Source organism: Castanea sativa, chromosome 7 (genome assembly GCF_040712315.1).
Source record: "Castanea sativa cultivar Marrone di Chiusa Pesio chromosome 7, ASM4071231v1".
In the NCBI taxonomy this organism is placed as follows: Eukaryota; Viridiplantae; Streptophyta; class Magnoliopsida; order Fagales; family Fagaceae; genus Castanea; species Castanea sativa.
The window spans coordinates 43,801,778-43,816,367 of NC_134019.1; the positions used below are offsets into that span (position 1 = coordinate 43,801,778).

General features: G+C 34.7%; 1 pseudogene; it reads right to left on the reverse strand.

The window, feature by feature from the left end:
* Positions 1–3,322: 3,322 nt before the first annotated feature.
* Positions 3,323–6,122, reverse strand: LOC142644728 (F-box/kelch-repeat protein At3g23880-like; annotated as a pseudogene).
* Between the last annotated feature and the right edge of the window lie 8,468 nt (positions 6,123–14,590).

The window sequence follows — 14,590 nt, forward strand, 5'->3', positions numbered from 1 at the left end:
GCATCCATGGTGTCTTGCAAGAAAACATATATGACTTACAATAGCGCCATTGCTATGTTTCCAAATTGTTGAGTATTACCATCCAGAGAGAGTCATGCGACAATTTGGATTGTTGCAAAGATGTCCAAAGTGGCCTACTGACAATTTTGATAAATCTGTGCATTGTGTAAAGTTGATAGGAAAGCCTGGTGTTGATTGGTGTACGCATTATGCACATTACTACCAACTTTGGAACGAGCGAGCTCAAAATATAGTTGAGGATGAAAATTTTCATCTAGATGTGGACTACACAACATGGTACCACCAACATGTTCACTTATTTACGACACCAGAGGCGGCTGCCCATATGTACCAGGTTATTATTTTAGCATTTTCAACACTGCACTAATATTGATAACAAATTATTATTTTAGCATTTTCAATAATACTGCACTAATAATTTTTTTTTCTTTTTATGTGGCAGCAAACGAAAATTAATAATATGTTTAGATTTAAAAATTTTTATTGAGGTTATTTACATTTAAAAAACCTAAGGGCCTGTTTGGATTGAGGGGGAAATGAGGAAAGTGGAGAGGAGTAAAATAGAGTAGGTTAAAAATAAGTTAATTTTGGGTTAAATCTACTTTACTCTACTCTAATCCCCCTTCCTCTCCTCTCAATCCAAACGGACCATTAAATTCCAAAAGAGGGTGCTCTAGTGCAGCTACAGCTTCAATAATTTTAAAAGCCTTCCAATTTGATCACTTGAGCACAATGAATAAAAAGTTATATTTATGTTTTCTTTTTTAGAAAAAAAAAAGTTATATTTATGTTTAATTTAATATTTAAGATTTTGTAAAATACACATTTGACTTTCCTATAGCATCATATAACTGAATAAAAAATGAAGACAAACCATATGGCTCATTATGGTAATCCTAAATTTTCAAAATGAAAACGCAAATTGCCAACATCATCATCACTCATAAAACTAATCTAAAATATTTTAATACAATATATGCGTTAGATTTTCCTATGATAATCTTTTTCTTTTTTGTCTAATTCTTTCTTCTTCTTCTTTTCCTAACAAGACTAGACTCTCATCTCCATTTAAATGCAGAAGAACAAAGAGAAACTAACTAGTTGATGTTTTTAACTACCATAGTGAAGGGACACCAACATCATCAAAATAACTAATCACGCCAACAAGAAGAGAAAGAATGTCCTTAATAGAAATAAACATTAATTTCCCCATCAAAATTACTTTGATATTGCACCAAACAATTAACTACTCCAGCATAGGGGTGGCAATGGGGCGGGACGGGGCCGAAGGATGGGGTCTTCGTCCCCGCCCTGCATGGTTTTGTTTTGCCCCATCCCTGCCCCGCCCCGCCCTGCCCCCACATGACGGGAAAAACTTTCTCATCCCATCCCGGCCCCTTGGAGCCCCGCGAAGCCTCGCCCCACCTCGTAAAACTCTATTTTTTGTTGATTTGCCCTACAATTGGTACAATTTTTTAATGAAATTTATTTCATTAATAAAAATATACTTGAAATTATAACTAAATTTATCCCATCAAATCAAATAAATTTTTAGAAAAAATTGAATAATATATCCAAGTGTTTAACAAGACAATCATAAAAAAACAAATCTCATAGTATAACAAAAAACAAAATAAAGACAGAGGACCACATTTGGTAAAATAAAATATGTTAATATTAATATGTTTGTTTAATATGAAAAATTTACAATTATAACCTTTAGTAAAGAGGGGAGGGGAGGGGAGGGGCGGGGCGGGGTGGGTCTAAAAAGTTTAAACCCATCCCCGCCCCACCCCATGGTGCGGGGCTAAAATCTAAGCCCATCCTCGCCCCACCACCTTTGCAAGGCCGGGGAAAACCTGCGCTGGACGAAGCGGGGAGGGGCGGGTTTAGCGGGACAGAGAAAAAGTGCCATTTCTACTCCAGCATCACTCTTATTTCGTGGAATCATAGACAGCACAACCAACAAACAACCAATGCCATCAACATTCTTTTAGGATTAGGATTTAAAACCTTACAACCTAGAAAACAAACGTGAAAGTGTGAGACCAAAAACTCCAATCCCAAAGAAAAAAACTCAAAAACCGCTCCCATAAAAAAAATATTAAAAAAAATCAAAACCGTACAACCCAACAAAAATTAACACATAAATTTTTTGACAATATTATTTGTACCCTCAAACCTCTATTTGAACTCTCACACCTCTGTGTTTTCCTTCCGCTATTTCAAGGGTCTCATGGCTGCCAACAATACTACTTCATCAGCGTGGAAAAAGAACAGGGTTGATATATTGGTTTGTACCTTTTGTTTGCAATAATTTCAAACAATAGATTTTTTTTTTTTTTTGGGGGGGGGGGGTTAAGAGTTGGTGTTTTATTTTTAAAATCACTACTAGAATCATCTTTTTTAAGAAAATCTCGAACAGAAACCTTGAAATACTTGCTTTGAATTCCAAAAGGATTGGAGATCCTAGTCAGACTCTATGCACGTATAAACTATTTTCAGCTCCCAACCCAAACCCTTACGTACCATCTTCAATCAAAAACTAAAGAAAAGCTATCTGCTACTGCTATGGCCGAGGGAAGTTTGTCTACGTCAAGGCTATTGAGGCAATATGAAGATAGACCCTTCATTGTTTTCAGTGGTTTCAACCGGTTCAAATCACCTTTGGTGACGGATAATAGAGTCATCAAAACACAGATAGAATGGGATTCCATTGAAGTCCCAGACACAGACGCAGAGCAAAAGCAAAAGCTCAATCCGTTTTCAGTAACAGCGGTTGAGAGATTGAGTTACTTTGCAGTTTTAGACTCATCTATCTATTGTATTAGCCATTACTCTACCCTTTGTACGATCAAGTTTGGAAGTTAGAGCACCGGTTGTATTGATGGTTGGCAACCTAGTCCTTCATCATCAACTGGTAGTAGAGTAGAGTGCTCCCTTGAATGGAGAGTTGTATTTTTATGAACTTTGTAGCAGAAACATCTAATTCCAATGCAGAAAAACTTATGCCCATGCCATAATTTAGATAGAAATACTATTTTTACATCTATTACAAATGAAAAACAGAGCAACAAACAATTTATGTCTTAATTGTACGAAAGTAAATTGTGTTCATCCTTAAATTAAGATAATCCTTGGTCATATCAGCGGTTATATTTCTGCTAGCAAGAACAGTTCCTAGAGGCAAAGCTCTAAAAAGAAGCTGCCACAAGAAAACCACCAGTGTAAAGGAAGCTAAAGAGACCAAGGAAGTTTCCAATTAATTTTTATTAAGTCACCCTGCTGTGGCCATTGCCACTGCTGCCCAGCCCACTGCTGCTACTGCCTAGGCTACCACCGCTGCCCAAAGCACCGCCACCGCCTAGGTCATCCACGGAGCAAACATTGGAGTTCTTCTCCTCCTCCTCCTCCTCTCTCTATCTGTGTAACATTTTGAGTAATGAACGAGGATGAGAAAAATAAGGTGCCATTAAATAGATCAGTTGATGAGACCATTAACAAATTTTTACAGATGACATGGCTAGTGGTGTATTTTTCAACTATTAGATCTCTTATAAATCAATAGTAAAAAAAAGCTGTACCTGTTAATAATAGAAGTGCATCTTAGTTTTGTGGTTTTCATGTTTTCCTCAGCACACAAGATGTTTCTTTGTGTTTGATATTTCCTCTCAATGAAGTTTTATTATTTATCAAATACAATAATAAGACAGAAACTTTTCCTATCCTAAAATCAAACATGCATATGACAAATACTTAAAATCTGGCCTACTTCATTGGAACATTAACACCTACTAATGATATTAACGCAATATTTTGTTTCTTCCACTGTTAATTACGATCGATCAGGATTCCACTGTTTTAAACTTCAAAAAGGAAGCATAATTTCAACTACTGCTACTTGTTGGACTTGAGAACATTTGACAACAATATTCTATCAGAAATAGCTATGGAACTAAACATTACTGTGCAGACCAATTAGGCTAATGGGTTTTTGAATGGTCAATGGCGAAAGTACTAAAGAACAAAATTGCTTAGCTATCTGAAATCCCCATTTTGAGCACATTTCGGAGTTGCTAACTACAATGGTATACTCTTAAATACGTCTCGTTGCTACTTGTAACATTGATAACACCTACAATGTGCAAAGAATTGCTGGATATTCTCAGCAATAATAACAAAATCTATACAAAGTAAAGTAGACGGTAATCAATGAAAATTTTCCCAAACCTCAATACACATTGTTACCCACAATTACTTTCACCAAACATAGACACAAACAGCTAAACAATCCTCCTGCAGGTAGACAGGACAAAAACACATCAAAACTATTAACATTTGCAACCTCCACATTCTCTCTAGTCCCTATTGATGTTAATTCAATTAACTGGTAGTGCATAAACTAATATTAACACTGGCTTAACAATCATTTTCCTTCCATTTTACAGCAACCAGACAGAGGCTAAAAAAAAGAACCAAACAAAATGAGACACAAAGCAAAGCCAATTTTGAACAAAATCAAGTAAAGAAAAAAGTTAATCATTATTAAACTTTGGGTACAAAATCCTAACTAATGACAGTCACTCTTTGGCTGCTGAGAAAGTCAAGGAAAAGAAAGAAAAAAAAAAAAGCGCAAGTGATAATTTAAACTCCAAAATTGACTTAAGTTAGAATTATTAGAACAGGGCCAAGGATTAGCAAAAGGCAACCCTAAGCCTAGCATTCTCTGCTCAAGCTGTAAATTTGCTTATAAGAAATGCACACTGAAAAGAGAAAAACAAAATCAAAAAGATTGACCCCAAAAGTACTAGCTAAAGGTATATACAAATTTAGCTATTCTAGCTAAAGTTAATTTTCACAATGATGGTGGTAAAACTGAGAGTGATATAATAGCTAAAGTTAATTTTCACATTTACTTACCCCCATCAAGTAAAACCAGGCTCTCCATTGAATTAGCTGAGATAGCCACCCAATTAGCATCTTCAATTGCAAGAATGTTCTGATTTTGACTTTCAGGATCAACTGAAACCAGCCCAGTGGTATTCTTAATGAGAAGTTCACCATTGTTAGTGCAGCCAAAGAAATATTCCCTCCAAACCCATTCCATTGGTATCACAAATTTCTAGTCCAAGACTCGGGCACACCATACTCCTCCATAACCCATACGTGGCATAAGACACTCCCATTACGCACATTGCCAGGATCATAAGCGAAAACGAAATTAGCCGGCAATCCCTTTTACACTGCAAGTTTATGTAAATTCAAAGTCACTCCATCTAAGTGATTACGAGGCATCATTATCTCATGGAAGCTCTCATCGCTAATGTCAAAGGACAAAATGAAGTCATAGCCGATGGTAAATGCTAAAGCATGCAGAGCTCCATTATAAAATATAAAGGGAGAGGGATCCCAAGCACAAGAAATAGTCCCAAGTTTTGGTTCAGTCACTGTCCACCCTCTTAAGGACTCCATTGATATTTCAACCTTCCTCCACGAATCCGAACTTACCGTGTAAATCTCTGCTTCAGCTTGTGATTCACTGAACATCGCATTACACACAATTCTCAGAATCTTGAAGTCGTTGTTCAGAGAATCATAAGCAAATCCAATAGCGGTTCTTTCATTATCCTTGCGATTAAAGCGAGTAGATACAAGTTTTTTAAACATTCTAATACTTGGGTTCCACAAATAAATAATGTGGCAAAGTTCTTTCTCACAACTAGCTAGGCAGAACAAGCCATTATAGGAACCAACTATACTGTACTTTTCAAAAAGAGTGGGATTTCAAACCTGGAAACCTGGGTCAAAGTGCGGTCGTTGTTGCAAACAACCGTACACAATTGTTTGGAAGATGGTGAACTATTCTTATCCTTTGTAGTATATAGCAAATACCCACTGTGAGTGTTTGTGGATATTAATGATTCGGGTTGGTTAAGGTTGAGCTTGAAGTGTTTGTTGATGAAAGTGGTGTCAGTGATGATTGAGTTACAAGACTTAGAAACGCACCGGAATCGGGTTAAGGATTTCACTGGTAGCCGACCCAGGATGTCTTCTACGATGTCGTCTGGAAAACGCTCACGCATTGTTTTAGTTCGAGACATTAGGAAGGGACCAAGTTTTAGGTTTTGAGGTTTTAATTTGTGTTTTGAGTTGAGTGTGAAAAGAGTGAAATGAAGGAAGGAGCTGCAGGAATATGTTTTTGTGTCATAAAAATAGTGTGAAGGAAAAGGAAAGAGCAAATTACGTGATGCCCCTTCTAGTTGGAACATGTTTTTTACGTGAGAAATAATATGTTTACGAGCTTTTTATAATATCTATATAACAAATTTTAAGTGGTAGATTATTATTGATTGTTATTATTAGGACAAAAAAATAATCTTAGTGTTAGGTTCAAATTTGAACTAATAACAACTAACTACATGTGATTTGTTGTGAAAATATTGTGGACGTAATATCTCTCGTGTCATAAAAATAGTGAATGAAAAGAAAAGAACAAATTACATGATGCCCACACTAGTTTGGCCTAAATTTAAGCTAGTCGAAATTTAAGTTGAGATTTGACTGAAATTTAAGTTGCTTATTTGTGATTTAAAATTCTATGATATAAGTGTTCTCCTAGATTCCTTTTGATATTTTATTTTGATATTATTTTTTTATTTTTAGAAGAAAAAGACATAAAAGTGGAGCAAAATTACATATTTAGCTATGTTTTTAATAAATGTGAGTTACGAAATTCTAACTGAGCTAACTTCAAGTGGGTAAAGTGTTAAATTTTAAACAATAAGTAGACAACTTAAATTTTGATCAAACTACAAATGGTTAAATTGTAATTTGTTAATAAAAAAAAAAAAAAAAAAAATAAGAAGGAGATTTGGTAAGTGAATCTACCGAGCCTAAGCCTCAGCCTAACCAGAAAGCCCAATAAGGCTTTATTTACCCACACACCAGTTAATACTCGGCAAAGCCCAAGAGAACAGAACCAGAAAAATGAAGAATATAGAACATGTCCTTACCACATTTATACTTGTAAAACAAAATGTTATTGATTCAAGCTAGAACAGGTTTGAAGCCTAATGTAAGGATAATTGGCTATACTATATTAGATCATCAGTTTTTAAATTTACAAAAACCTCACTTTTATTAAAATTTATCTTGTGAATTTGAGTTACTTAGAACTTAATTCAAATACTTCCAAAAAAAAATTGATAATTCTAAAGTAATTGAAGACAGATTAATACAAAAATTCTAAATTACGTTTGGGCTATTTAGATCAAATTGATGACAGATTAGTTTTCGATGCTCAATAAAATCAAGACATTATTACTTAAATATCCACTTCCTTTGGAAGCAAACAAGAAAAGATATATGTGTGTATATCTACTACTCTGATCTCAACTATCAAAGTTGTTTGGTGAAACTCGTTCAAACAAATTTTTTATTTGTCAATTTATCTCAATAATCATAAAGTAGACTTGTCATTTTCAACCCTAAATTAATCACTTTCAACCCCATTTTTCCTCTCAAAATACCAAAGTTAGTTGGGATGTGCATTAATTATTGCCTATTGGTTGAGCATGGTAATAATAATTTGAAAATAGGGAGTGGAGTTTGCCAAACCCACGTGGTAAAGCAAATTTTTTACTTGTTAGACTTTTGTCTGAATGCAAAATCTTTAATCATGGAGGGCTTGTATGAGTTCTAGGATTATGAAAATTTGGTCTCAAGCTCCCAGCCCGCTATGATTCTTACCAAACTGCCACTCTATAACTTAAAAATCTCTCAATTTGGTGGTGGTTTAGTTGACTCGGTGTGGAACTCATCAATTCATTACTTATATAAAACTCAATTCATTTAATACCTATGTTACAAGTAATAAGTAATTATTTTGTAAACCAAATGTAATACCACACCCCCCCCCCCCCACCCCCCACCCCACAACATATTATTGAGTGCATTGCTATAAGAAAAAAGAAGAAATATCTTTTTTTGGATAGGTTATTAGAAGAAAAAAAAAATTGCTCCAATATAAAATAATTGTCCCTAATATGTATACTCCTACGGCTTGGTTTGATTAAACGATGTGTTTGATTTTTGAATTGTTATGTTGATTTTAAGTAATGTTTTAACTTTTAAGTTCCCTCTTATCCAAAAAAAAAAAGTTTCCTCTTCTGTGTCAGAAAATCAATTGAGGAACGCATGGGGCTAAACATGTGAGTTTATGACAAGATTAACATGCCATTCTGGGTAAACGACATATGCTAATTTATGCAAACAACATGGCATTTTTAGTTATACCAACATGCCATACAAGATTCAGCTTGTCTAAGTCTAACGTCATGCTGTTTCTACCCAATGTCATCTTCTTGACAAGAAATATTTGGTGTCTCTCGTCAACAAGGATATCGTATTTTTTAGCCAAGTAATTGAGGTAAAAGTTTTTGTAAGCCTAGGATGAAAATTGGCCGGAAGAATCTAATAGCTACAAATCCAAGAGAACTATAGAATGCATTTCAAACAAATAGTCCATTAGAAGAGAACCTGAAAAAACTAATAACAACAATGAATGGCTAGGCTATTTGTTCTATGATGAGAATAAAACAACCTTCTGGGAGGGCTCTGCTTGAAACTCACATATTCCATGAGATTAATCCCAGGGGGCTGCAAAGAATCTTGCATTTAAGGAAGCTATAACAGGTTGCTTTCCCCTCAGAAATCACAGAGTTTCCAACACACCTCATGAACCACCAATTTCTGCATCAGAATGACTGATTTCTTGGGCCTGATTTTAAAGTTGATCTTTACACAACAAAAGGCAGGAGACCAGACCCTGTAGCTTCTTGCTGTGGTGGGCTAGATCTTGAAGTACATAATCCTATCCATTGATCAGTTAATAGTTTCTATAATTCCCTAAGAATGAGTAATAATGATCTAAAATGTAGACTCATAAAAATATGCATTGAGGCTATTTACATTTGAAAAGCCTATACTTCCCTAAGAGGGTGCTCGAGTGCAGCTACAGCTTCAATAATTTGAAAAGCCTTTCAACTTGATCACTTGAGCAAAATGAATAAAAATTTATATTTATTTTTAATTTGATTACTTAAAATATATTAAAATACACATCTGACTTTCTTATAGTATCACCCAACTGAATAACAAATGAACACAAACCATATAGCTCATTATTGTAGTCCTAAACTTTCAAAATGAAAATGCAAATTGCCAACATCATCATCTCTCATAAAACCAATCTAAAGTACTTTAATACAAAATATGCGTTAGATTTTCTTATGATAATCTTTTTCTTTTTTGTCTAATTCTCTCTTCTTCTTCTTTTCCCAGCAAAACCAGACTCTTACCTCCATTTAAATGAAGAGGAACAAAGAGAGAAACTGGTTGATATTTTAAACTACCATAGTGAAGGGACACCAACATCATCAAAATCACTAATCATGCCACCAAGAAGAGAAAGAATGTCCTAAATCGAAATAAATATTAATTTCCCCATCAAAATTACTATGATATTGCACCTAACAACTAACTACTCCAGCAACACTCTTATTCCATGGAATCATAGACTGCACAACCAACAAATAACCAATGCCATGAACATTCTTTTATTTCACTTAGTCATAAGACCATCATATTATTTCTCACCACTCAACCCACATTCTATTTGGCCTTGCTTTTGTTTCAGGTTGAACCATAACAATCATTTTCTTCATAATACATGCCAAACTATCTTAGACAACTTCCAATCATCTTGTTCCAAATATGTCCCCTCCAGATTTTACACAATAAGAATTTCATTTCAAAAACACAATTTTGCTTCAAAGGCAATGTTCATAGATATACTATAAACTCAGGGTCCCCACATATAATGATTAAATCCTTAATAGTCTTAAATACTCCCAATCATGTGACAGAATATAAGATTTCCTTCTCAAATGCAAGTTGACAGTAAAATTGCTTATAAATAAATCATCTTTATGCCATGTATTCCTAAAGCTTGGTGAGGATGGCTAGCGCTAGGTTAGAATTGCCTAAAATGTATCTGGAAGTAGATCAATCAGTGAAAAGGGTGTAATCATCCATAATCTGGGATGTAAATTTGGAAGGTAAACATACTTCCTCCAATGTGTTCTCCAACAACCAATTTTACCCTGCTTGTTCAATGTCCATATACAGTTCATGGGTTATTCTTACAAGCTACATAGAGGTGGTGCATTTATATTCTTACATTGTATTTTAATTTGTAAAAGTAGAAAATGATAGAGCTTGCTGATTTACTATCATAGTGCAAATATGTGGGGTGCAATAACATCATTGTTTCACAATAAGATGTACTAGAGGTAGGAAATGTTAGCATAAGAAAATGACAGTATAACATATAGAATTAAGGGGGGATGAGGAGGAGCTAGTAGAACTGTAATGCCAAAGCCTTGAAAAACGCAAGTTCACAACAAAACTCTTTCTTGGAAAAACCGACAATCCCTTGGGATAGATCACCTATAACCCTAACCAGTATAAGATCTGCAAAACGGTATTCAACAAAGATATCATGCAGAAAAAACTGTAAATATAAAGTTTCAAACAGCCTATTTCAATAAAGCAGTGATTGCTACAAATGAAAGGCAAAACAAAAGCCATGAGGCTCGCCTCTTGATTACAGTCAAGACACGAATGAGAAAGGATCTCAGTCGTGGATACCAAGTTCGACCTCAAGCTCATCATCATCCTCAAACAGCTTTGGAAGACGAGCATGCTGCTCTTCTCTCTTCTTTTCCTGCCATATCTTGAATAAAAGCTAGCAAGAGCAAAAACAGCCACCAAGGCATACAATAACTACCTTGATACCTACAGAGCTACCATAAGCACCATGACTCCCAACATTATTTTCATCTTTTGTACTTGAAGAATCATTCTCAAAGCCTTCAAATACACACAAATTGTTAGACAAATCACAAAATAACAATTTACCCTTTCTTAGATATTGTTTTATCTTGTGTTGTTGAATCCTGATGCAAGGTAAATACTATACATGATTCAGGTCTCTCTCTCTCTCTCTCTCTCTCTTCTTATTATTACTATTATTAGTATTATTACTTTATATAAAATGTTGTTGTACTCAATGTTTGAATTTTACAATTTTGTTCAAACATACTTTCTGTTTGGTTTCTGATAAAAAAAGACAAAACTGTACAAGAATAGAAAGCAAGGAGAATAGAGAGCAGTGGGTGGTTTTATGTTGTTATGTATAAGAATCTCTCCATTGGGTCTCAGCTCAAATTTTTCGAAACACTACTTTCAGCTTTACTTTTGTGAATTGTTTTGAAATAGTATATAGAAAAAAAAAAAAAAAAAAAAAAGCATAGGTGATAGTTTAAACTCCAAAATTGACTTAAGTTAGAATTATTAGAACAGGGCCAAGGATTAGCAGAAGGCAACCCTAAGCCTAGCATTCTCTGCTCAAGCAGTAAATTTGCTTATAAGAAATGCACACTGAAAAGAGAAAAACAAAATCAATAAGATTGACCTCAATTCAACATTTCCAACTAATATTCCTCAAATGTAATTGAACTATCTTCACCCACTCGTATTGAGAAGTTTCTTAAACTCAGGGATTGAAACAATTACAACCGTAGTTTCTGCATTGAAAGTACTAGCTAAAGGTATATATACAAATTAAGCTATAACAGCTAAAGTTAATTTTCACAATGATAGTGGCAAAACTGAAAGTGATATTATAGCTAAAGTTAATTTTCACATTTACTTACCCTCATTAAGTAAAACCAAGCTCTCCATTTAATTAGCCGAGAAAGCCACCCAATTAGCATCTTCAATGGCGAGAATGTTCTGATTTTGACTCTCAGGGTCAATTGAAACCAGCCTAGTGGCATTCTTAATGAGAAGTTCACCATTGTTAGTGCAGCCAAAGAAATGACCTATCCAAATCCATTCCATTGGTATCACAAATTTTCTAGTCCAAGACTTGGCCACACTATACTTCTCCATAACCCATATGTGGCATAAGATTCTCCCACCACGCTCCTTACCATGATCATAAGCGAAAACAAAATCAGCTGGCAATCCCTTGTACACTGCAAGTTCAGTGAAATTTATAGACACTTCAACTAAGTGATTACGAGGCATCATTATCTCATGGAAGCTCTCATCACTCATGTCAAAGGACAAAATGAAAGAATAGCCAACAGTAAAAGAAAAAGCGTGCAGAGCTCCATTATAAAATTTAAATGGTCCCCAAACATCACAAATAGTCCCAATGTTGGGTTCATACCCTCTTAAGGACTCCATCGATACTACAACCTTTCTCCAGGAATCCGAAGTTAACGTGTAAATCTCTGCTTCAGCTTCTGATTCATTGAACATCGCATTACACACAATTCTCAGAATCTTGAAGTCGTTTCGAAATCTTGTGACTCCATCATCACTGACCCCACTTCCATCAACAAACACTTAAAGCTCAACCTCAACCAATCCGAATCATCAGTGTCCACAAACACTCACAATCAAGTGTTTGGTAATGAAGATGGGGTCAGCGATGTCTTCTACGACGTCGTCTGGAACAAGCTCGCGCATTGTTGCTGTAGTTTGAGACATTAGGAAGAGATCAAGTTTACGGTTTCAGGTTTAATTAGTTCGTGTTTTGACTTTCATAAAACTCATAAGGAGGAGAACAGTGAAGATAAAAAATTGGAGATTTTGGTAAGTGAATCTATAGGCCTAAGCCTCAGAGAATAATTACTAAGCCCAAGAAGGCTTTATTTACCCAAAGTGAATTACTTTCAATCCCATTTTTCCTCTCAAAATACCGAAGTGAGTTTGGATGTGCATTAATAATTGCCTATTTGTTGAAAGTAAGGTAATAATAATTAAGAGGAAGGGTGGGAAAGATAATCTTTTTGTGAGTGGAGCTTGCCAAACCCGCTTGGTAAACCAAATTTCAAACTTGTCAGACTTTTGTTTGAATACAAAATCTGTAATCATGTAGGGATTATATGAATTTTAAGACATTGAAAACTTGGTATCAAACCTTTAGCCCGCTATAATTCTTACCAAATTGCCACTCTACTGCTTAAACATCTCTCAATGTGGTGGAGGATCAATTGACTTAGTGTGGAACTCATCAATTCAATATCTATGTAGAACTCAATTCATTTAATACCTAAGTTACATGTAATAAGTAATTATTTAGTACACTAAACTCCCTCCCCCAACAACATAATAGTGAGTGTGTAGCTATAAGAAAAAGAAGAGATATGTTTTTTTGGATAGGTTATAAGAGGAAAAATATATTGCTCCAATATAAAATAATTGTCCCTAATATGTATACTCCTATAGCTTGGTTTGATTAAACGATGTGTTTGACTTCACTTGTAGAGTTCTATTTTTGAATTGTCATGTTGATTTTAATTTCTAAGTAATATTTTAAGTTCCCTTTTTTGTGTTAGAGAGTCAAAAAAATCAATTGAGAAATGTATGGGGTTCAACATATGGCTTCACTTGAAACTCACATATTGCATGAGATTAATCTCAAGAGGGTGCAAAGAATCTTGCATTTCAGGAAGCTATAACAGATTGCTTTCCCCTCAAAAATCACAAAATTTCCAACATAGCTCATGAACCACCAATTTCTACATCAGAATGACTAATTCTTGGGCCTAATTTCAAAGTTGATCTTTACGCAACAAATGGCAAGAGACCAGACCCCTGTAGCTTCATTCTGTGGTGAGCTAGATCTTGAAGTACACAGTCCTATCCATTGGTCAGTTAATAGTATCTATAATTCCCTAAAAATAAGTGATAATGATCTGAAATGTAGACTTCTAAAAATTTTCATTGAGGCTATTTACATTTGAAAAGCCTAAGGGCCTGTTTGGATTAAGGGGGGAAGGAGGGGAGTAGTAGAATAGAGTAGGCTAAAACTAGGCTAATTTTAGGTTAAATCTACTCTACTTCCCCTTACTCTCAATTCAAATGGACCATTAAATTCCCAAAGGGGGTGCTCTAGTGCAGCTATAGCTTCAATAATTTTAAAAGTCTTCCAACTTGATCACTTGAGCACAATGATTAAAAAGTTATATTTATGTTTAATTTAATATTTAAGATATAGTAAAACACACATTTGACTTTCCTATAGTATCATCCAACTGAATAAAAAATGAAGACAAACCATATGGCTCATTATGGTAGTCCTAAATTTTCAAAATGAAAACGCAAACTGCCAACATCATCACCAATCATAAAACCAATCTAAAATATTTTAATACAAAATATGCGTTAGATTTTCCTATAATAATCTTTTTCATTTTTGTCTAATTCTCTCTTTTTCTTCTTTTTCCAGCAAGACCAAACTCTTATCTCCATTTAAATGCAAAAGAACAAAGAGAGAGAAACCAACTAGTTGATGTTTTAAACTATCATAGTGAAGGGACACCAACATCGTCAAAATCACTAATCATGCCGCCAAGAAGAGAAAGAGTTTCCTTAATCGAAATAAACACTAATTTCCCCATCAAAATTACTTTGATATTGCACCAAACAATTA